Source organism: Triturus cristatus, chromosome 7 (genome assembly GCF_964204655.1).
Source record: "Triturus cristatus chromosome 7, aTriCri1.1, whole genome shotgun sequence".
In the NCBI taxonomy this organism is placed as follows: Eukaryota; Metazoa; Chordata; class Amphibia; order Caudata; family Salamandridae; genus Triturus; species Triturus cristatus.
The window spans coordinates 1,519,012,074-1,519,034,103 of record NC_140590.1 but is presented as its reverse complement, the minus strand read 5'-3'; the positions used below and the strand labels follow the sequence as shown (position 1 = coordinate 1,519,034,103).

General features: G+C 44.4%; 1 long non-coding RNA gene across 2 annotated transcripts in view; it reads left to right on the top strand.

Annotated features, from left to right (window-relative positions):
* LOC146812280 (uncharacterized) overlaps window positions 1–22,030 on the top strand; it is a 369,505-nt gene that overhangs the window by 814 nt on the left and 346,661 nt on the right. The gene's annotated exons all lie outside the window — the stretch shown is intronic.

The window sequence follows — 22,030 nt, the reverse complement described above, 5'->3', positions numbered from 1 at the left end:
CTTTCGTCCCACACTAAAGTCTGGGTAGTAAAATCCAGCAATTAGTACCGGGCTGCAGAGGACGGGTGCCGTGCACCTCCTGCATTACCGAGCACCCCTCCCTTAGTGTAACATGGATGTTTCTCCACCACAGGGTCCTCGATTGAGTTAATGCATTGTGGGAGGTGTAGTCCTGATGTTTGGACTTGGAGTCGGCTGTTTTATTAAATGACTTTGGTATCACTCTCCCGCCCCCACCTCTTGTTCTTTGTGGTCCTGACGATTTTCGACCCTATTGCTCTATTAAATAACCCACTAAAGGTTGAGGCAGTAACCATATTCATGAACCTCAAAGCCTTTCTGAATCTTTTGTCCAGTCAAACCCAATCCCTTACCTTTTCAAGCTACAACTGGTTAACACGTGCTGAGTTCCCACAATCCTTGGTAATACTCCGCAGGGCCCCAGAATGAGTGAAGTTTAGTTTTGGGCACTGGCACCCAGACACCGCTTCTACCAATTTGAACCTTGGTTTAAACCTTCTCTTATGGTGTGGCATAAGTCCATAGACCCCATACTGAATTGGCGTTTGTCTGCTTTAGTTGTCGAGCCACAATTGCTGGTCCCCTTTAAAGCCTCACTATAACTGCATCATGTCCCTAAACGCTGCCACGTTGAACTGTGTTTCCTGCAATATAATGAATTATTTTCGGCAAGACTTAATCTGTCTTAAAACATGGTCTCTGATCAGGCTAAAATAAACAGCTCTCAGAGAAATCATAACCCCTTAAGAGGTGTTATGAACAAACCAAAGTGTTTGTGCTTTCCTCAAGCATCCCCTATTGTAGGCAGATGTCGATTTCATGCTAAAGGCGCTTGACCAGCATAGCCAATGTTACTGAAATCAGGACTGTATAACTAAAATATTCTGCTGAGGTTGTGTACATCTGCACACGTTAAACTGCCTTGGCTGTGTGTTATGGGCATAGAAATGCCCAACTTCAACGCTTTGGTAACGATTCCAACTCCTCCTCAACTTATCATTCATAAGACTTAATATTGTTTTCCCTTGTACAAGCAGTATTCATTTCAAGAACTACTTTGACTAGAGTTGTCACACGTGAAGCATTTTACTTTACCGTTCATTGCACAGTTTCTGCTACAATTTGAGGGAAAAAAAAAATATATATATTTATATTTATATATATATATATATATATATATATATATATATGTTCGCTCACTCCTTTGTCTCCATCCGGATTAAGGAAAGCACTCGCAGGGGTTGTCTTACGTATTCTTTATTTGGACCGCTTTAAAACATGACGCGTTTCGGCTTGCGCCTTAATCTGATGTTTTTAGATTTCGCGCCGTGAAACGGCCAGCATTTTTAACAAGGTGTCAGAGGTCACATGATACATCGATGTATAGAGAGCAAAAAAGGACCACCATAGATTCATAGGCAGGCGCCATATTGGAGTGGATAAACTCCCATTGAGACATCATAAAGCGACAGTTATGCTGAATAATTAACAGCATACAGTACATATATATGTTTACCACACACGCGTGGGCCGTATTATGTATAAAATAACATCAACTGTAACTTGTTGCTAATTGACACAATCATGCCGTGTATCGGCAAAAATCCTCGGTGGTATCTTATTACGCCGTATATCGGCATTTATCCTGTTCTCTCCCATATAATTCTGGACCAACCAACATTTAAAAAAAAAAAAAATTTAAAAAAGGGGAAGGGAAGTTTACATAAAGGAGTACACAAATCTGAATTCAACATCATCATACAGAAACACAATAGTGCTTAAACAACTTCAAGAGTACGAAAGAATTAATCACCTAGATGCACTGCTAATTCTTCCCCTACATTCATCCCTTGGGGTATCTTTGTCCCTAGGTCTATAATGTATCTCGATTCTAATCTACGAAGCTGTTTAATCCTGTCCCCTCCCCTGATGTTCAAGGGGATTTGATCTAGCCCATAGAAACGCAGCAGTTCCCTGTTACTTTCATGTTTTTCAGTGAAGTGTCTTGCCACAGAATAGGTGGCATCATTTTTTGCTATTGCTCTCATGTGCTCCAGAATTCTTACTTTGACTGGGTGGATAGTGCTGCCAATATAACGCAGACCACATGGGCATTCTAAGCAATACACTACGTAGGAGCTGCTGCATGTCAAAAACTTGGTTATGGTTTTAGGCTTCTTAAGGCCGGTGACCCTGTATGTGAATGTTCTTCTGCTATACACACAGGCTTTGCATTTCCCACAAGGGAAGAAACCCCTAAGTTCCCTTAAGGTCCCCCCCTTTGGAAGTTTCTGACAAAATTGGCTTTTGGACAAGACTGTCTTTTAGAGATCTAGCCTTTCTAAAAGTTAGCAGATCAAATCCCCTTGAACATCAGGGGAGGGGACAGGATTAAACAGCTTCGTAGATTAGAATCGAGATACATTATAGACCTAGGGACAAAGATACCCCAAGGGATGAATGTAGGGGAAGAATTAGCAGTGCATCTAGGTGATTAATTCTTTCGTACTCTTGAAGTTGTTTAAGCACTATTGTGTTTCTGTATGATGATGTTGAATTCAGATTTGTGTACTCCTTTATGTAAACTTCCCTTCCCCTTTTTTAAATTTTTTTTTTTTTTTAAATGTTGGTTGGTCCAGAATTATATGTGAGAGAACAGGATAAATGCCGATATACGGCGTAATAAGATACCACCGAGGATTTTTGCCGATACACGGCATGATTGTGTCAATTAGCAACAAGTTACAGTTGATGTTATTTTATACATAATACGGCCCACGCGTGTGTGGTAAACATATATATGTACTGTATGCTGTTAATTATTCAGCAGAACTGTCGCTTTATGATGTCTCAATGGGAGTTTATCCACTCCAATATGGCGCCTGCCTATGAATCTATGGTGGTCCTTTTTTGCTCTCTATACATCGATGTATCATGTGACCTCTGACACCTTGTTAAAAATGCTGGCCGTTTCACGGCGCGAAATCTAAAAACATCAGATTAAGGCGCAAGCCGAAACGCGTCATGTTTTAAAGCGGTCCAAATAAAGAATACGTAAGACAACCCCTGCGAGTGCTTTCCTTAATCCGGATGGAGACAAAGGAGTGAGCGAACATTTTAGCGCGGTTGCACCTCGGCGCGATAAAGCACCCGTCCGCGAGTGCGCTGGTCTTAGGTGCAGTGGGAGCCATTATATATATATATATATATATATATATATATATATATATATATATATATTTCATTCTACTGGCGGTCGCCAGTAGATAGTTATAGTTAGGATCGTGTTTCCATAGGAAATCCGCAACATTCTATTTGGAATAACTTTGGCGCCGATTGACGAATCCTCGCAAAATTTTCAAAATAGGTGGGGCGCTCCGCCCCTGAAAGTCTCGGGGGGGGATTCGTCAAGCGGGGGCTGAGAAAAAGGGGGGGGTCCCAAAACGCGTTTTCCCCATGCATTTTTCCATAGGACCATTAGTCCAAGCTACAGCCCGAACGGCTGAACAGAATTACTTGAAATTTGGCAGAGAGGTAGTCCTCAGGTCAGGGATGTGCCTTTTTGCAGCTCTGGTGTAAACCTGTTCAGTAGTTCCTGAGAAAATAGCATTTAAATCAATATATATATGTTATCAGCGTGCGCGTACGGTAAAACTTATTGTATGCTGCCGCGCGCGAGCGCAATTCTGATTGGTTGTTAGACCTTAGTAAACATTCGAATCGGTTGAAACCAGGAAGTGTCGGCCGCCATTTTGTCTCTCGCAGTCTGAGGGGGTGAAAAACAAAGGTGGAGAACGTGAAAAGAGGGCAGGGTGGACAGTTCCTGACCCCCTAGCCTTTGTCAGGGGGTCCCAGAAGGACCCCCAAGGGCCAAAATTTCCTTTAATTTTTTTGCGAAAAATCGCGGAGTACACGTAGCATGCGCGTACGGTAGAAACAGAAAAATTCCGCGAACTGCGTACAGCGCACCGTGCGCGTACAGTACGCGCACGGTGAAAAAGCTTAAATAAATACATAACTTAGCATTTAAAAAAACGTACAAATTCACTGAAAAAACCATAGGTTTCACACATGTTACAGTTAGCTGGACATTTCACTCGTGAAAAACCATTGAAATTCCCCCGTTATAGTTAGTGCAGGCAACTATAACTCACGCGACTGCAATCCTCTGCTGATGACGTCAGATATTACATCACTGATGACGTGTGTCTTTCTGAAAAAAAAATATTTGTAATATATGTATAGCTAAAAATTTATGGAAGAAGACATGGGTAAATAAGTGTCTAAATACAGTGATGTAATATGTCATCAGCAGAGGATTGCGGTCGCGTGAGTTATAGTTGCCTGCACTAACTATAACGGGGGAATTTCAATGGTTTTTCACGAGTGAAATGTCCAGCTAACTGTAACATGTGTGAAACCTATGGTTTTTTCAGTGAATTTGTACGTTTTTTTAAATGCTAAGTTATGTATTTATTTAAGCTTTTTCACCGTGCGCGTACAGTACGCGCACGGTGAAAAAGCTTAAATAAATACATAACTTAGCATTTAAAAAAACGTACAAATTCACTGAAAAAACCATAGGTTTCACACATGTTACAGTTAGCTGGACATTTCACTCGTGAAAAACCATTGAAATTCCCCCGTTATAGTTAGTGCAGGCAACTATAACTCACGCGACTGCAATCCTCTGCTGATGACGTCAGATATTACATCACTGATGACATGTGTGTCTTTCTGAAAAAAAAATATTTGTAATATATGTATAGCTAAAAATTTATGGAAGAAGACCTGGGTAAATAAGTGTCTAAATACAGTGATGTAATATGTCATCAGCAGAGGATTGCGGTCGCGTGAGTTATAGTTGCCTGCACTAACTATAACGGGGGAATTTCAATGGTTTTTCACGAGTGAAATGTCCAGCTAACTATAACGTGTGAAACCTATGGTTTTTTAAGTGAAAATATATATATATATATATATATATATATATATATATATATATTCATTCTACTGGCGGTCGCCAGTAGATAGTTATAGTTAGGACCGTGTTTCCATAGGAAATCTCAAAATTCTATTTTGAATTACTTTGGCGCCGGTTGACGAATCTTCGCGAAATTTCCAAAACTAATGGGGCGCTCCGCTCCTACCCTGAAAGTCTCGGGGGGATTCGGCAAGCGGGGGCCGAGGAAAAAAGGGGGGTCCCAAAACGCGTTTTCCCCATGCATTTTTCCATAGGACCTTTAGTCGAAGGTACAGCCCGAACGGCTGAACAGAATTACTTGAAATTTGGCAGAGAGGTAGTCCTCAGGTCAGGGAAGTGCCTTTTGCAGGTATTTCCTGAGAAAATAGCATTTAAAAGCGTATAAATATGTATACGCGCGCACCGTGGCGTGCGCGAGCGAAATTCTGATTGGTTGTTAGATGACAGTCAATATTCGAATCGGTCGAAATCATGAAGTGTCGGCTGCCATTTTGTCTCTCGCACTGAAAAGGAAAAGGGGGGAAAAAAGGTGGAAAACGTGAAAAGGGGGCAGGGAAGAGAGTTCCTGACCCCCTAGCCTTTGTCAGGGGGTCACAGAAGGACTCCCATGGGTGAAATAAACATTTTTTTTTTTAAATTAAAAATCGCGGGGTGCGCGCACGGTTCACGGTGTGCCCAACGCGCGTGCACAGCACATCGTGCGCCCAAAGCGCGCCCACGGTTACGAGAAGCGGACCATGCGCGCACGGTGAAAAACCTTAAAAAAAAAAAATATTAATAAATACATAACTTAGCATTTAAAAAAACGTACAAATTCACTTAAACCATAGGTTTCACACATGTTATAGTTAGGTGGACATTTCACTCGTAAAAAACCAATAAAATTCCCCCGTTGTAGCTAGTTCAGATAACTATAACTCGCGCGACCGCAACTCTATCACAAGGATGATGTCATGAGTGATGCCACTGACCATGTCATGAGTGATGTAATATGTGACGTCATGAGCAGTGGATTGCAGGCGCGCGAGTTATAGTTATCTGAACTAACTATAACGGGGGAATTTCATTGGTATTTTACGAGTGAAATGTCCACCTAACTATAACCTGTGTGAAACCTATGGTTTTTTACGTGAATATATATATATATATATATTTTAAACTTTGCTTTGTATCAAGACAGCTGATTGTTTCTGTTTTTTACATACTGTTCAGTCAACAATACCTGCAGACTACTGGTGCAGCTAAGCAATTGATTCCTAATAAAGAAAATAATATCACTCTTGAGTTTGGTGAATTGACAAATTGCTCAAATCGGCCACAGTTTGCCTTGTACCCTGGGAAAGAATGTCTCTCGAATACAGCACTTAACTCAGTCCAAGACACGCTTGAAGCATACAAATTGTTATCTTCGACATTATGGGTTCTCACATTACCCCCCCCCCCCCGCTAATACAGGCTGATTTGTAGCTGCAACCGTCAACCCCTCTAAATCGAATTGTAGAACATTGTTTCCTTGGAAGCAGTACTTCTTAGGTCCAGCACGGGCAGCGCATGCGCTGCAAGGCATGTTGTAGTATGGACTTGATGCTCCTCCACTCTCCACTGATATTATTCATGGGCTTCTGTCATTGGCCTTTGTAAATGATGGTTTCTGATTTGTTAATAGGCTTGTTAGTCCCTCCTTAGTACCGCCTTGTTTTCATTTGTAATCTCCCATGAGGACTGGCCCTTTTACGTCTGTTACACAGTATGTCTTATTTAGTCTGTAAGCACTATTCTTTAATAAGTTTCTCCTACTTCAGGCACAATATGCTTTCCTGCAACATTCAGTGCGCCGTGCGCGATTTCACTTTACAAGCAGCCCGGGACATTGGCGGCCGCTTCTTTGAAATGAATTGGGTCTCGCATTAACAAGAGTTTGAGCTAGCGGCATTGTAAATGACAATGCATTTTATTTATGTGTTCATTATCAAAACAGATAAATAAAAGGCACTGTCCTTTACAATGCCAATAGCTTAAACTCTTGCAAATGCGAGACCTATTGCATTTTCTTTTTTTTTAACAATTCTTTTTATTTGCAACTCGTTGGTCATTACACATACATAATCACATTTTCGTACATTGCGGCAATCACAGATTCGTATACACACGTTGTACTTAAGATGACCTAGCATACATTTTGCTGATATTACAAGGGTCCTTACTGCGTTAGTGGTTCGTCAAGTGAGGGAATCACGGGGGTCTCACACAAGTGTCCACGATATTCATTCCATTTTGACCAAACTGCCACCCATTTCTGAGGACACCCCTGGGCCACATAGACTGTTTTCTCCTGCAGCATACACCAGTCCATATCTTTTTTCCATTCACTAAGCATTGGAGGTGTGCACGCTCCCCACACGCGTGCTATATTCTGCTTTGCGAATACTTGTCCGAGCGTAGCCAATAATTTGCCCTTTGCTGATAGGTCCGTGGGCTCCCAGATGTTCAAGAGGCACCTTTTAACCTCTGGTCGCAGGTCAACCTCCCGCACTGTATGCATACATTCATGCACCCGCTTCCAGTATGCCTATATTACAGGGCACTCCCAAATTATGTGAAGATACGTCCCCACCTCCCCACACTGTCTCCTGCATAGCCCGTCTGTACTCCTTTCCATCAACACTAGTCGTGTACCCGAAACGTAGACTCGGTGGAGTATTTTTAGTTGTATCAGTCTCAGCTTCGCAGATATTGCTACTTCTTTGGGGGAGGAGAGGGCCTCCCTCCGTTGTCATCTTCAATCTCCAGACCGTCGGCCTCCCATTTCCTTCTAAGTGCCAACAAGGGGTCTGGGGTGTGGTTTATGAGTTTTTATATGTGAGGGAGATAGCTTTTTCGGGCAAATGACCGTCAAGCAGCCTGTCTTCAAGGGGCGAAGACTCCGGGAGCGTTGTACCGGGTGTGATGTTGGACTGGAGTGAGTGCCTGATCTGCACATATCAATAGTACTCAGTTTGCGCTAAGTCATAGGTTTGCTGTAGTGAAGCAAAAGTCACCATCCCCGTGGGCCCCCACAGATCCTTTATGCGGGAGATCCCTATCGGATCCCAATTACGGAACCCTTTTGTACGCCTCAGCGCACCCAGTTTTTCGGAGACCCAAAGTGAGGTGTCCAAAGTAAGTTTGTTAGCCCATCCCAGGTTGCGGCTCACACTATGCCAAAGCTGGACCGAGTGTTTTGTAGGGCCTGTGAGTGGGTATTTATTAGGTTTAGAGTAGAGCGCAGCCTCAATTTCCCCCTGGGAGGAGCCATCTGTCCATACTATAGCCGGGGTCATCCCCGCCGCTGTATGTTCCCTGGTTTATGGCTTGAGAGATGTGCCGCCCAATAATATTTCCGAATATCTGGAAGTGCTATACCCCCATCGTACCACCCCAGTGTGAGTTTTTGAAGCGACATGCGCGGTCTTCCAGCCCATAGTAGCTCTCTCTGAGTGGCCTCGATATCTGCAAAGTACTTTTGTGGAACTAGATCTCGGTAATTTTGCAAGGCATATAAGAAACGCGGCAGTGCCATCGTTTTGAACAGGGCTGCCCGACCCAGCAGGGACAGTGGGAGCCCCTTCCAGATAGCAGCATCCCTCTTGAACCTCTGTAGCGGTGGCAGGAGATTCTTGTTGTCGCAGCATCCCTCTTGAACCTCTGTAGCGGTGGCAGGAGATTCTTGTTGTCGCATCAGAGGAGATAAAGATTCCAAGGTACTTCAACCCCTCTGTGGCCATCTTAATCGGGCAGTCACGCGGTATTGAGGGGGGGGGCCATGCAAGACATAGAGTGATTTTTCTCTGTTAATACTATAGCCCGAAACTGGCGAATATATCCAGTGCGACTTGTAGGGATTTTGTGGGGGAGGCGAGGTATAGAAGAATGTCGTCCGCATAGAGCGAGATCCGGTCCTCCCACACATCCGTCCATCTAAGCCCCGAAGTGAAAGGTCTTGTCATACCCAGGCCGCAAGAGGCTCCAGGGAGAGGGCAAATAGCAAGGGCGAGAGGGGACAACCCTGGCGCGTCCCCCTCTCCAGAGTGAAGACTTCTGAGATCTTGTTATTTACTACCACCTGGGCTAGCGGCTCAGTGTAGAGGAGGCGTACCCACCCGATGAAATTAGGGCCGAAGCCCATCTTTTTGAGGACCGACATCATATAGGGCCACTCGGGAGTGTCGAATGCCATAGCGGCATCCAAGGATACGACCACCGCATCTTCCTGGATCGTATGACTGCGTCCCATTACTCCATGGAGACGTCGCAGGTTGAGCGCTGTATTACGGTGTGGCATAAAGCCCGACTGATCTGGATGGATCAGCTTGGTAATGATTGGCTTGATCCTGTTTGCCAGGAGCTTCGCCAGGATTTTGGGTTCAGCAGCGATATAGGCCTATAGGAGGCGCACAGTTCTCTAGGTCTCCCTTCTTTAGGGATGGCCACAAGTGTGGCAATACGCTGGTCCCTCGGAAGCCTCCCCCGGGCCTTACTGTCCTCCAACATATTCTTAAGATGCGTGCCCAGGCAGTCGGGTTTGAGCTTGTACAGCTCGATAGGGAGGCCATTGGGTCCTAGAGCTTTCCCAGGTCGGAAGTCTTTGATTGCCTTGGTCAGTTCTTCCAAGGCAGGTACACTGTCCAGAGTCTCCCGATCTTTGTCCGAAAGAGTGGGTAGCCCAATATCTTTAAGAAGCTCGGGACCTATTGCATTTTCAAATGCTTGTTCCTAATGGACACTAAGCAACAGTGATCTACCAGCTTCCAATGGAGAACCCTGGGAGCTGGCTACTGCGACATGCTTGCTGCTTTTATCTTAAACACTATTTGATTAAACACGTGAGAGTTGTCTAAGCTAATCCTTCAACACTGCACAACTTTGGACCAATGTACAATCCTTCTTCATAGTACTTTCCACAGGTGCATTTCATTAAATGTGTACAACATTTTCGATGCAAGCCATTTGGTAAGAGAATAAAATACCTATGAAACTCCTACTCCTATATGCAATGACGATCTATTGCAGCCGTACGGCCTACAGCTGCTGTAGCAAATGTGGCCCAGAATTGGTCCTGTGTACATTTGATATCTTATTTTGTTGAAAGTATCTACTTTGACATATAGAGACCACTTCTATTTTTGACAGATATCAAAGGCCCAATCTTAAATGGTGTCTACGGTCATTTGTCAGCCAATACTCCAAACTCTCTTAAGAACTTGGAGTGGGAGTATTCTGCTTTCAGGCACTGCCACTCTGGATACCATTGGTGTTTGGGTTAAGCTTAAGGACCCTTCCCAGTGGATTACAAATAAACCCTTTAGAACATAGATGGTTGGAGAGCCACCCCACCCGTGGATACCAAAGTACCAGAGTTACCTATCCCAGGGAAGCTGGGTGCATAGGGTCGAAGTGGAGTCGGAATCCGACGTCGTTCTCAATGGGAGTCTTAAAGAAATGCCACTGCTGGAAAGAAGATAAGTGTCTGGTGGAACCCACAAGTGGATTCTTGATGGAAGGAACCTGAAAGCAGAAGGGACAGAGTCTGGGTCACTCGGGAGTGTCCAGGGGCTCGGGAGACGAGTGCCCACCGTTGTTAGATGCTTCAGGTGTGAAGATGGAGACCTTGACTCTACAGCTGCAGGGACCAGGAAACGTCGATGATGACCAGGAGCCAGATGCGAGATGTCCCATGAAAGATGTCAAGTGCTGAGGGGTCGGTGTCTGGCGGGAGCACCAACAAGCCTTAGCAACAGCAACCCACGAAGAGGTTCAAAGAAGGTTATGGTCTGGCCCAGCAAGGATCAGGGGACTCACCACAGCAAGGGGAGTCGGGGCAGGCTTGGAGCAACCAGGGAGCCCAACAAAAGCAGTGTTGTCCCTCAAGTGGACCGAAAGGCACAGGAGTAACAAGAGGAACTCTAGCAGTTTCACAAAGTCACAGCTTGCAGGGCACAGAGTGCAAGGAGGCCAAAGTCCTTTATACAAAATATGCGCAGAAGTTGGGGCTATCGATAGCCTAATGCACTTAGTTGGGGAATGCCAATAAGCATATGCACTTGCAAAAGTATGAGGTGCACAGGGGTTTGAGTTAAGCAGTCTCCATGAGGGATACTGGCCTCAAACTTGGTGAGAGGGCAGCTCACCCTCAAGGAACATAGGAACCCACCTCCTATGTTGCTGGAGCCTTCAGAGTCTGTAGTAGCCTTCAACACCTTAGGGATAGTACGTGCTATGTAAATACAATGACAATTAAAAGCACATAGTTCACAGCTCAGTTAACTCTTTGCACTACCCCTCAAAAAGAAGTTTCAAGCGATATGATCAATCAAAGCCAGGACCAGCTCCCAAGCATCCTCTACATTTGCCAATATCCCTTCACAATTGCAGATTAAGTAGATGTGCATATTTTCTTTTCTTTAAGGCAAGCAGCGCACTGACAGAAAGCATGTTTGGCCGACTCCCAGGCTTCGGTTTTACAGCACAGGAGAGTCCCTGAATGAATATGCGCTCCACTTCCCATGACTCCACGGGGACGGTGGCTCTATTGTTGTTGGGGTGCCACTTCTGTTGGCAGCTTTTTATTATGCATTTCTTTTGACAGGTATGTTCATACTGTAATTGCCACTAACTGTATCTTTAATTTGTTAATAGAATATTGCTGTCCTTTCTGAGTTAAGTATGCCAGCACTTATGGTTTTGTACACACATTGTTATGTGTTAAATGTAAATTAAATATTTGTTAAACTTTGTTTAGTCAAATAGACTAAGAGAATGGTGATCCCGTCTGACAAGGTGTTTGGTGGTGTTGGGTATCTTTAAACCACTTTAAGACCTATATTCATGGGAATCCTGGTTAAGGACTATGGTATGATTCATGTGTACGTGAGTTATTTTTAGGGAATTGTGCCGCCATTTGAATTCTGAATGTTATTACTCAATATCTGTAAATTCAAGCACAGCTAATGAACTGTATGTTAACCTTAAGAAAATGTCACTGCAACATCTAGCCTAGGGTTCCCAAAAATTGATCAGATGACATTGAATAGACCGTCCGTAAGAGGCAGAAGTAGCCTGAAAAGAGTGGTTAACCCTTTTGGTACTTGCATTGCCAATGTCCGCAAGCACTACCTCCCTGGTGAGGCGCACATCCATTGGCTGACACCAGGGAGGGTGCCCTTTAATCCTCCGGTGCAAGGCACCGGAGGTTTTTATTTTCTCTGACCCCCTCGCCTATCTGTGACGTCAGCGTGCTGGGAGGTGCTCTCATGTCACAGTTTTCCCCACTGGAGCTAGTACAGCTGCAGGTAAGGCCGCTCTTCACCTGGTTTGGACAACAGGCTGAAAATGGCATCCCCAGATTCCAGGCAGGCCTCGTTTGAAAGGGGAGAGGCTCTCCTGAAAGCGTTTCCTGGCCGTGGGTCACGGCAGCGCTGTGATCCACGGCCAGAAAACCCCACTAGACACTAGGGATGGGAGGGTTGGCCCACGTGGGAAAATATATGTGGGGGCCATTGTTTGTGTGTGTGTGTGTGTGTGTATATATATATATATATTCCGGGCTTTGCTGGTGGGGGTCTCAAAGAGGTGTGGCTGATGAAATTAAGGGAGTAGCTTTAGAACAAGTAAGCTGAAAATCTGTGCGTAGCATAGTGTTCTGTCCGACTGGTATTTTGCTACTTCTGTCATGGCATCCAGGTATAATACTGCAAGCAACATTACACCTACAAGCCAGTACTATTGACTTTGTTATTGCTTGTTAGAGGCATAAAATAAACAACAACTCTGACTTTGTTGTATAGCATATTGAAAATGCTTCAGTTCTGAAATGATGAAAGAACTATAATGGGTCTCTTTGAAGTTACATGAAAGGCAGTAAAGTGTGATACTGCTGCAGAGTTATGATTTTTTTCTGCTAGAGGGACATATCTGACTTTTGTCTAGTGGCAGTTTTGATGCCCTAAAGTAACGCAGAGGGCATGCTAGAAAGAACAGATCTGTATTATGTGGATAGCTAAGTGGATTAGTAAAGCCAAGCATTAGAAACCATTTGAAACAAATGAAATGTATGTGAGCGAGATTAAGAGATAAGGGGCATGTGTGCTGGATAGTAGTGAGGGAATACAAGAAGGTCACAGTGTGCATTTGTAAAGGACACGTTCACCTGGAGGCATCTTGGCGCTGAATAACAGATGTTTATTGGAGGCCATGGGAGGGGGAGGGTGCCAAATTATTGTTAAACTGGCAGCCACCAGCGCTAAAGGCTGCAATGATGGGTATGTGGCAAGGTAAAGTAATACTGTGTCATCTCTTGTCTCTTATTGTTTTTGGAGAGCTGGCTGATTTTGGAAAGGCAATGTAAGGTGACCTTACCATTCCTTACTGTTGCGCACATTACTCATGGACATACGCACCTATACTTTGAAATCAACAACCTATCTGTCTTCTACTTGGATAGTTTTTTAAAAGGAAGGTTTTAGACTGTAGCCGAGATGGTGTATCGTTGAAAGAATGCTGCACAGGACCAAAATCTGGTTCTAGAGTTCAGCTCTGAGGCAGGATCAGAGTCTGAGACAGCAGATACTGAGACCGCATCTGAGGGAGAGGACAATGAAGTAGAATCTGGGAGTGATTTTCAGTCCGCAGTTCCAGAGGACGACTGATTTTCCAGCGATTCTGAAGGAGACTGTCAGTCGTACTGTCTCTTTGCAAGCACAGGCTGTGCAGCGGGACACCAGTAGCAGGTTAGAGCAACCCAGAGAGCAGGCACTTGAGGCATCAAGCATAGCATGAGCCCTCTCTTGGCAGCCTTCCAATTTAGTTCACCCCCAATTTCCGCCTTTGACTGGCGACGCTGGATGTAAAGTTAATACAGCAAATGTCTAGCCAATTGACTACATCCACCTGTTTTTAGATGTTGACTTCCTTGATGAAATTGTGCAGCAAACATATTTACGTGCTGAACAATTCCCGAGGGAGCATGGAGGCACTCCGGGGCCTCATTCTAAAGCATGTAAGTTGACTCCCACTTCATTAGGGGAATTGAAAGTATGTTTGGGCCTCGCGCTTAAAATGGGAGTAGTGCATAAACCAACCTGCTGTCCTACTGGTCTACTGGTTCGGTTTAGTTAACACCCATCTTCGTACCATACATGAGTGGAGATCGTTTTTTGCTATTGCAGCGCTCTGCATTGACTATGCAATGACCATTCTGCTGCCTTGCCCCGGGACCATAAAGACCTTGAGAGGCTGTTCACTTTTCAGCCTGTCATGGAACATTTGCCTGCCAGGTTTCCAGAGGTTTATACACCTGGAAAGAATGTAGCCATCGATGAGACCTTGATCTTGTATAAAGGGCGGCTGCTGTTAAGGCAGTACATTCTGAGCAAACTCGCTCGCTATAGCATCAAGATGTACATGCTGTGTGATAGCTCGACTGCCTGTGTGTATAGCTTAACAGTGTATACAGGGAAGGACCCAACTCTAAACGCTGTAGGTTGCCCTGTCACGCTAGGGGTCACAGGAAAGATTGTATGGGAGCTTGTCCAGCCACTCTTTCACAAAGGTTATAACCTTTATGTGGACCATTTTTATACAGGAGTAGACCTGTTTTGTGAGCTCTACAAAGCTGGCACTCAGGCCTGCGGTACAATTCATTGTCAACACAAAGGATTCCCACAGGAGCTTGTTTGCAAGAAGCACCAGAAATATCCGAGCATTGCGTTGTATTCCAACAAACAGCTTGCATTCAAGTTCAGGCGTGACGTGTACATGTTTACTAGAAATCATGCTGAGAGCACTTTCCCGTCACGGTTTGGGGTCAGATGGCCGAAGTCCACAAGCCCACCTGTCTACTTGATTACAACAAGTACATGGGCAGAGTGGACAAGAACGACCAGGTTCTTCAGCCATCTAATGCGAGTCGTAAATCTTGCATTTGGTATAACAAACTGTTTACTCACTTGATCCAGATGGCAACATACAATGCGTATATTGTTTATCGTCGGACCACCACAGGAAGACTCATGTCTTTTCTGAAAGTCTCTTCCTGCTACAGAAGCAGCAGCCTCCACTTCATGTGTTCTGGAGGATGTGGCAAGGCTGCAGGAGTGACAGTTTGAAGAAATTCATGCAACACCCAAAAAGGAGCAATCATGTTGTCGTTGTAAAGTGTGCTCGATGGCAGGGAAAGGGGCAGTAGACTCGTGTTTACTGTCCCCTGCACCCAAATAAGCCTTCCTTCTATTTTCCTACTTGCTTTATGTTGTATCGTACTAAAGCAAAATACTGGGGAAATTGACTGAGGTGGAGCTGCCAAAAGGTAAACTTATCAATTTGTGTGATACCTACTGTCTGTGGGCCACTCCTTCGCTAGGCAAGCAGCCACAGAATATTTGTTCCTCTAATTCAGAAAATCATGGACTTCCCAACACTTTTATCTGCTTTCACAACATGGTAGTTGTTCTCTTTGCCAAGTGCATTATAGTCCCCACACTGCACCTACTGGTGGACAGAACGTGCAACACATTGTCACGGAGTACCCTGTTTGGCAAAAAGTTAGTCTTGACTGGTTTTTGAAGTGCTTGTTAGGCAACTTACGTATACTACACAAGGACCACCCTGATTGCCATTGAGAACCGTAGTATGTGTATTAAGTCAAACAAATTTTCCAATGGGACTTGTACATCAACATTTCTACTTGTTTTGAAAGTGCGCGAACTCCATTAATAACTTGTATCATAACCATGTTATTCAAAAGGGTTACAGGACACAATATCTTGTAGGAAGATTCTTTTCACGTTTTTTACTTAAGATGTGTAAACAATCATCGTACAAGATATTGTGTCTTGTACCCTTTCTCAATAACATTGTGTATGATGCAAGTTAGTAATTGAGTTTTCACGCTGTCAAAGTAAGTGTTGGCGAATGAGATCCACAGGACATTTCTTTGGCTTATTACTTTAGGGAACTTGGGCAATATACCCCAGCATGTTTGCCTTATTTTCAAAGGGAGAAATGCTCGCTCAGTTCGAGATATGGCCTAGTGGGATACTCGGACACCCCCCAACATGCATCCACAAACTGAAAGGAGTTGGATTTAGCACAGTAAGAGCATTGATGGCATGTGACAAACGTTTTCTCAAAATGCAAGTAGCTAGAGATGGAAGGCATTAGTATAGGGTCATTTGACAATTTGACAGGATTAGTCAGGATTCTGATGAGGACAGACACAGTGGTTAGAACAGCTTATGGTAGGTGAGCTTTCCCAGGAATATTGCAGAGGTAGAAGGCAGATAGTAAAGGTAGTACAGATACACGTCATGACTTCATCTTCACCCATGGATTCAAATCCATTGCTACCACTCTCACACTGAATTTACTATAGTACTTATGGGTCAATGCTGCTTGCCATGTTCATCCTCCCTCAGAACGTATTAGATGTTCAGTTTGCTGTATAAGTACATTTCAGTCACTGCACATATCGATGGATTGGACATTTGCTACGTTGTCACGGACTACCCTTATTCAATATTCCACCATTCTTCAGATTTCATGATGTTCTCTTTAAAAAGCTTTGGAAAATTTCCAGCACGTTTGCCTTATTTTCAAAGGTAGATGGGCTCGCTCAGTTCGAGATATGGCTTAGCGGCCTCTTAGGACACCCCCGAAACTTGCATCCACAAACTGGAAGGAGTTGGATTTAGCACAGTGAGTGTACTAAAGGCGCATGAAAGGCATGGCTTCCTGATCCTCGTGTGGCTGTCATGGGAGCCATTAGCAAAGGTTCCCTCGGCATGCGTTTGGTAACGTTCAGGAAGAAGGATGCAGAGACTTGTCAGGTGGTAAAATATAGTCAAACTCATTATGTCTTGTGGCGTATAAATGTGGTGGTCCCTTGTATGGCGGCGGTGTGTTTATGTGAGTGTAAACGATCTGGTTGATTGGGCCTGTGGCTGGCAGTATGGAAGTCTTGTGTGTGGTGCGTGAATGGTGTGTGAATGGACCATAAAGCGGTTGGTGCCGTGAAGTGGCTTTATGGCTCACCTTCAGAAGGCCTGGCTTCTATATTTATATACTTTGATAAGTAATTTTGCTTTGAAGCCAGCGTTTATGGAGGTGCTAAAACCAACCAGTGTAAGTGGTGGATTAATTTTATCAAATTAGTGTCAGATTTATATTTGTGGCAGTTTAATGGCCTTCTGTCAGACTTTTTTTTTTTTTTTTGGTCAATCTGGGTAGCTGGGGCTTTTGTGCCCTAGCTCAGTCATCACCTAGGCAGACCTTTGCATTTTTAAGTAGTAGACCATGAGGGTAGTACGGGGTGAATGACTTGTGTGTCTCTCCACAGGTTGCTTTTTACCTAGCATCCCCTGCAAACCTCAAATTTAACTACAATTACAAATTTCTTCACATTAAAGTGATGGATAGTTCAGGATTCTGCGGCGACCTATAAACTTCCATCCACCTAGCGTTTCCCTAGGTCTTCCAATAAAAATGGTACCTCTCTTGTGTGGTTGGGCCAAGGTCCCGCAATAGGCAAAGGCCCAAAACGTATCGCGGAGACATCAAAATTGCCAATTCCAGAAAGACCTGGTTTTGCAAAGAGGGAGGGGGGGGGCATCTGTGTCTTGGCGGCTTGTGTTTACTTTTGGGAGGCATAGACACCTGTTGACTCCTCCTCTTTATTTGGGTTTATTATGATAGGTATTCAGATGTCCCCCGCCCCCTACTTCATTTCTACTAGCAGCTGTGATGGCTGGTTTTGTTTGGGGGATAAGGGGGTTGGTTATTTGCTTGTTCAACCTGGCATCGTCTGCATGGTTCTTCCCTAACATTTTGCCTTCATCCCTGCTATTTTGCATGCTTTTTTTTTGGCCGGCTTGGTTTCTGTCTGGCTCTGTTTTTCTATTATAGCCACTAACTGAATCACTATTATGTTAACAGAATTCTGCTTTCCTGTCTTAGTTATGCCTGCCAGAGCTTATGGTCTCATACGCACTTGTTTGTGTTGAAAAAATACAATTTTGTTTAGTCACATGGGCTTAGAAAATGATGATTTTGCATAATAGAGTGTTGGGTGTCTTCAAAATACTTCAAGAGCCATATTAGCAACGAACCTGAGTAGACTTTTCAATGATTCATGTGTACTTGTGTCATTGTATGGAATTGTTTCCCCATTTTGAAATCTGACTTTTATTACCCAATATCTGCAAATTCAGCCCACATATAGAATTGTATATTAAAGGTTTAGAAAATGTCACTGAAAAATCATTGTAATGTCTTGCCCAGAGCCCTAAAAAATTGATAAGACACTGGGTAGAGCGACCTTGAGAGAGACAGGTAGACTGAAAAGAGAATTCAAGACATTGCTGAAAGATAATTTTCCCTGCAGGTAGCGTAGAAGATATGAGGACGCCTTGAGCAACTGCCCATGCCTTAATACCTCTGGTGTACTTGAAGCTTCAGCAATGTCAGGATTGGAACTATAAATTCAAAAACTACACGATAACCTACTGCAAGGAAGATGGTGTTAGATTTTGGAAGGTATAGAAACCAGCTGCCACCTACTTTTCTTTTGGGTATATTATAATAGTTTGTGTCTTTATCTTGCAAGGTATTCAGATGTTTAGTTTAGTTTTATCCATTTATAAAGTGCTTTGTTACACCGCCTGTGTTTCCCTGCACTTGTCGCAGACTCTCAGATAGGCAGTATAGAGAACCACTCTGCCCGCGGGGCAGATGACAGAAGTTCTGGAGAGTCTATTCCGGTTTTATAGTGGGAAAGAGCCATGTCTTTAGGTTTTTGCGGAAGGTGATTTCACAGGGGTCCACTCTTATGTCTGCCGGCAATGTGTTCCAGTGCTTGGCTGCCAGGTATCTAAATGAGCGTGCACCCATCCTTGCTTTCTGTATTCTCGGTACAGTGACCAGTGCCCTGCCTTTGGATCTAAGGTTCCGGCTTGGTGAGTAGGCTGTTATCATGGCTTACCAGGGCTTTTGTTTTTTTGGGAGATTCCTCACTAGACGGGCTGTTGCATTTTGTATCCATTGCAGTTTCTTTAGCCCTTTTTTGGATGACCCTAAATAAAGGACATTGTCATAGTCCACCTGGGAAGTGACCACGGCATGTACTATTGTTTTCCTTGCATTGACAGGCAATAGGTCAAGGATCTTCCTCAGTACCTTAAGGGTCCCGAAGCATTTACCCGTCACTTTCCGGATTTGACTATCAAATGTCAATTTGGAGTCGAACCATACTCTGAGGTTTTTAACTTCTGCCTTTGGGGTTGGTAGTTGACCTAGCATCTCAGGCCACCAAGCAGATGTCCAACTGGATGGGGCCTTTCCCGTAATCAGCACATCTGTTTTGTTTCCATTGAGCTTCAGGCAGTGGTTGGACATCCATGCTGCTACCTCCTCTAAACATGGGGAGAATTGGTGGGCTGTCCATTCCGGATTTTGAGACCGTGTGAAAATTAGCTGAGTATCGTCAGCATATGATACAATGGTCACATTATGACCCTCCACTAGCTCTGCAAGTGGACCCACGAATAAATTGAATACCGTGGGGCTCAGGATTGAGCCTTGTGGGACTCTCTGTTACAGGGATATACTCTTGGATGTATGCGAGTGTTGAGTAACTTGGAAACACAGCGAAGAAAGGAAAGATGTCATCCAACGCAGCGCCAGGTCCCTCATGCCGCATGACTCTAATCTTTGGAGAAGGAGGCTGTGGGAGACTGTCAAAAGCCGCCCTTGCATCCAACAGGATCAGTGCAGCCGTCTCTTTCATCTGCTAATTGCCTTAGTGTTTCTGTGGCCCAGAGTAGCGCCGATTCAGTTGAGTGCGCAGCTCTGAAGCCTGATTGCGAGGGGTGCAGTTGGTCATTCTTGTCGATTTGATTGGTTAACTGTTTATTCGTTACTTTCTCAGCAATTTTTGCAAAGAAGGGTAGTAACAAGATAAAACCTAGATTTTGTAGCACATAATGGTCTATTGATGGCTTCTTTTTTAGTGGGCGTACTATTGCTTGCTCCCGTTTATGGGGAACTTTTCCCAATTGAAAGGAGCGTGCAATTAACTCAGAAATGGATGGCATAATGATATTTCCTCCCTGCATTACAATCTTTGGGCGTGCTGGATCTAATGGTGATCCGAATTTAATTCCACAAGCAGGTTCTTCATCTCTTCTAGCTCATGCTCATAAAATAGCCAATGGCCGCGAAGACTAGTCAGCCAACTTCCTTCCCCGAAAGTGCATACCGAGACTAGGTCCTGCCCTCTGCTCAATTGGCACAAACAACCACGGCGAATCAGGGCGTGCATCAATGGATCGGTGATTGAACAGCTTTGAGCCTGCAGGTGAAAGGTACACTCCATTGTAATCGGCACTAAAATCAGTTGAAACTGCTAAAAGTGAGTGCTAAAAGAAATTTAAGAACAGCTAAAATCAGTGGTCTGTGCATCCGAGAGGTCCTAACTTAAGGAGTTTGTGCAAATACACAAGCGAAGATTCAAACTTTAAAAATTTCACTAGAACGCTAGCGTCTATCTGCGCTCTTGTGTGGATTTCTGCTTACTGCTAACTAATGTGTTTCCCCTTCATTACTACGACCAGCTGCGATGGCTTGTGTCTTTTTTGGGTGGGGGTGAGTTGGTTTTTGGCATGTTAGACCTGCCATCTTTGGCATGGTTCTCCTCTTAACTTTTGGTGGCTCCCCTTTTGGTGGGTCCCCAGTGTTGGGCGGCATTGTTTTTTTAGCAGCCCAGTGTTTGGGTTGCCTTGGTTTTTGGCTTGCCTTGTTTTTTGGTGGCTTTTTTTAAAAAAAATTTTTATGGGCTTGTTGATGCTTTTATTGCCACTAACTGTAGCTCTATTTTGTTTACAGAATACTGCTGTCCTATCTGAGTTAAGCCTGCCGGAGCTTAAGATCTTGTACTATTTAATTTTATGTTTTGTAAAAATGTAATGCATTTTTTTTTTTAGGATCAAGTCTTTTATTGGCAGGCCAGAAGAATGAGCACATGCACAGCAAGCTGCCTACAACCCTAAACGGTCCAACAGTGAGGTTTAATTGCATACAGGCGAATAAAACAATATCCATTAAACTATGTACTCGCGTTGTAGCTACAGCCATACACAGCTTGCCGCCTACAAATCCGCATGGGCCGGCTGCACTTAGTGGACAGGGGGTTAAGAGCCAGTCAAGACTCCTTGAAATGTGCAATGCACTTCATGTTTGATATTGTCTCAAGGCAGCTTCCCTCTGGTGTTGCAGAGAGTAGCAAAGAGCTATGTATGCCAAAGAATAACCGCGGTAAAAAAGGAAATGAATCTAACCCAAATTGAACAGACACCCAGTCCCCTCCCCCCAAACCCACCCCTTCCCCTTCCGACCAGGACCATCCCGCGAACGTAAAGTGCCTAGCTCGGATAGTGTTTGCTAGGAGTCAGTTAATTCACACTGCCCCTGGCTCCTCCTGCTCTCAGTGCAGTAGCCTGAGGATACGAAGATAGGATGGGCAAGTCAATTCCCTGAACTCTTTGGGTAGGACAGTAATGAATGGGGACCAGATTTTCGTATATGCAGTAGATCAGTGCCAGTCCCCATCGACTGCCTTTCCATGCCCAACGTGGACCAAAGCTGGTAAAGCCATTGTCTGTGGTCCTGGACTTTGTCTGAGCCCCAGTTGACCAGGAGCAGCCTATGTGCAGTGTTTAGGGCCAATGCAATCTGTAAAACTCAGGTGACCCAGTGTGGATGCTTGTCAGTTGGGTATCCCCAGAAGGGTATATGCAGGGAACCGAGGGATCCCAGTATTAAATGCGCCATCAACGTTCTCTAGGACCGACTCCCAGAATCTGGAAAGCTGTGGACAGTGCCACAAAAGATGCAGCAGTGTCCCTGGGTTGCCATAGCTTCACCAGCACTGGCCGTTAAACTGTGCATTCCTCTTTTGAATTTGTGCAGTGGTGTCGTACCAGTATGAGCAAATTTTGT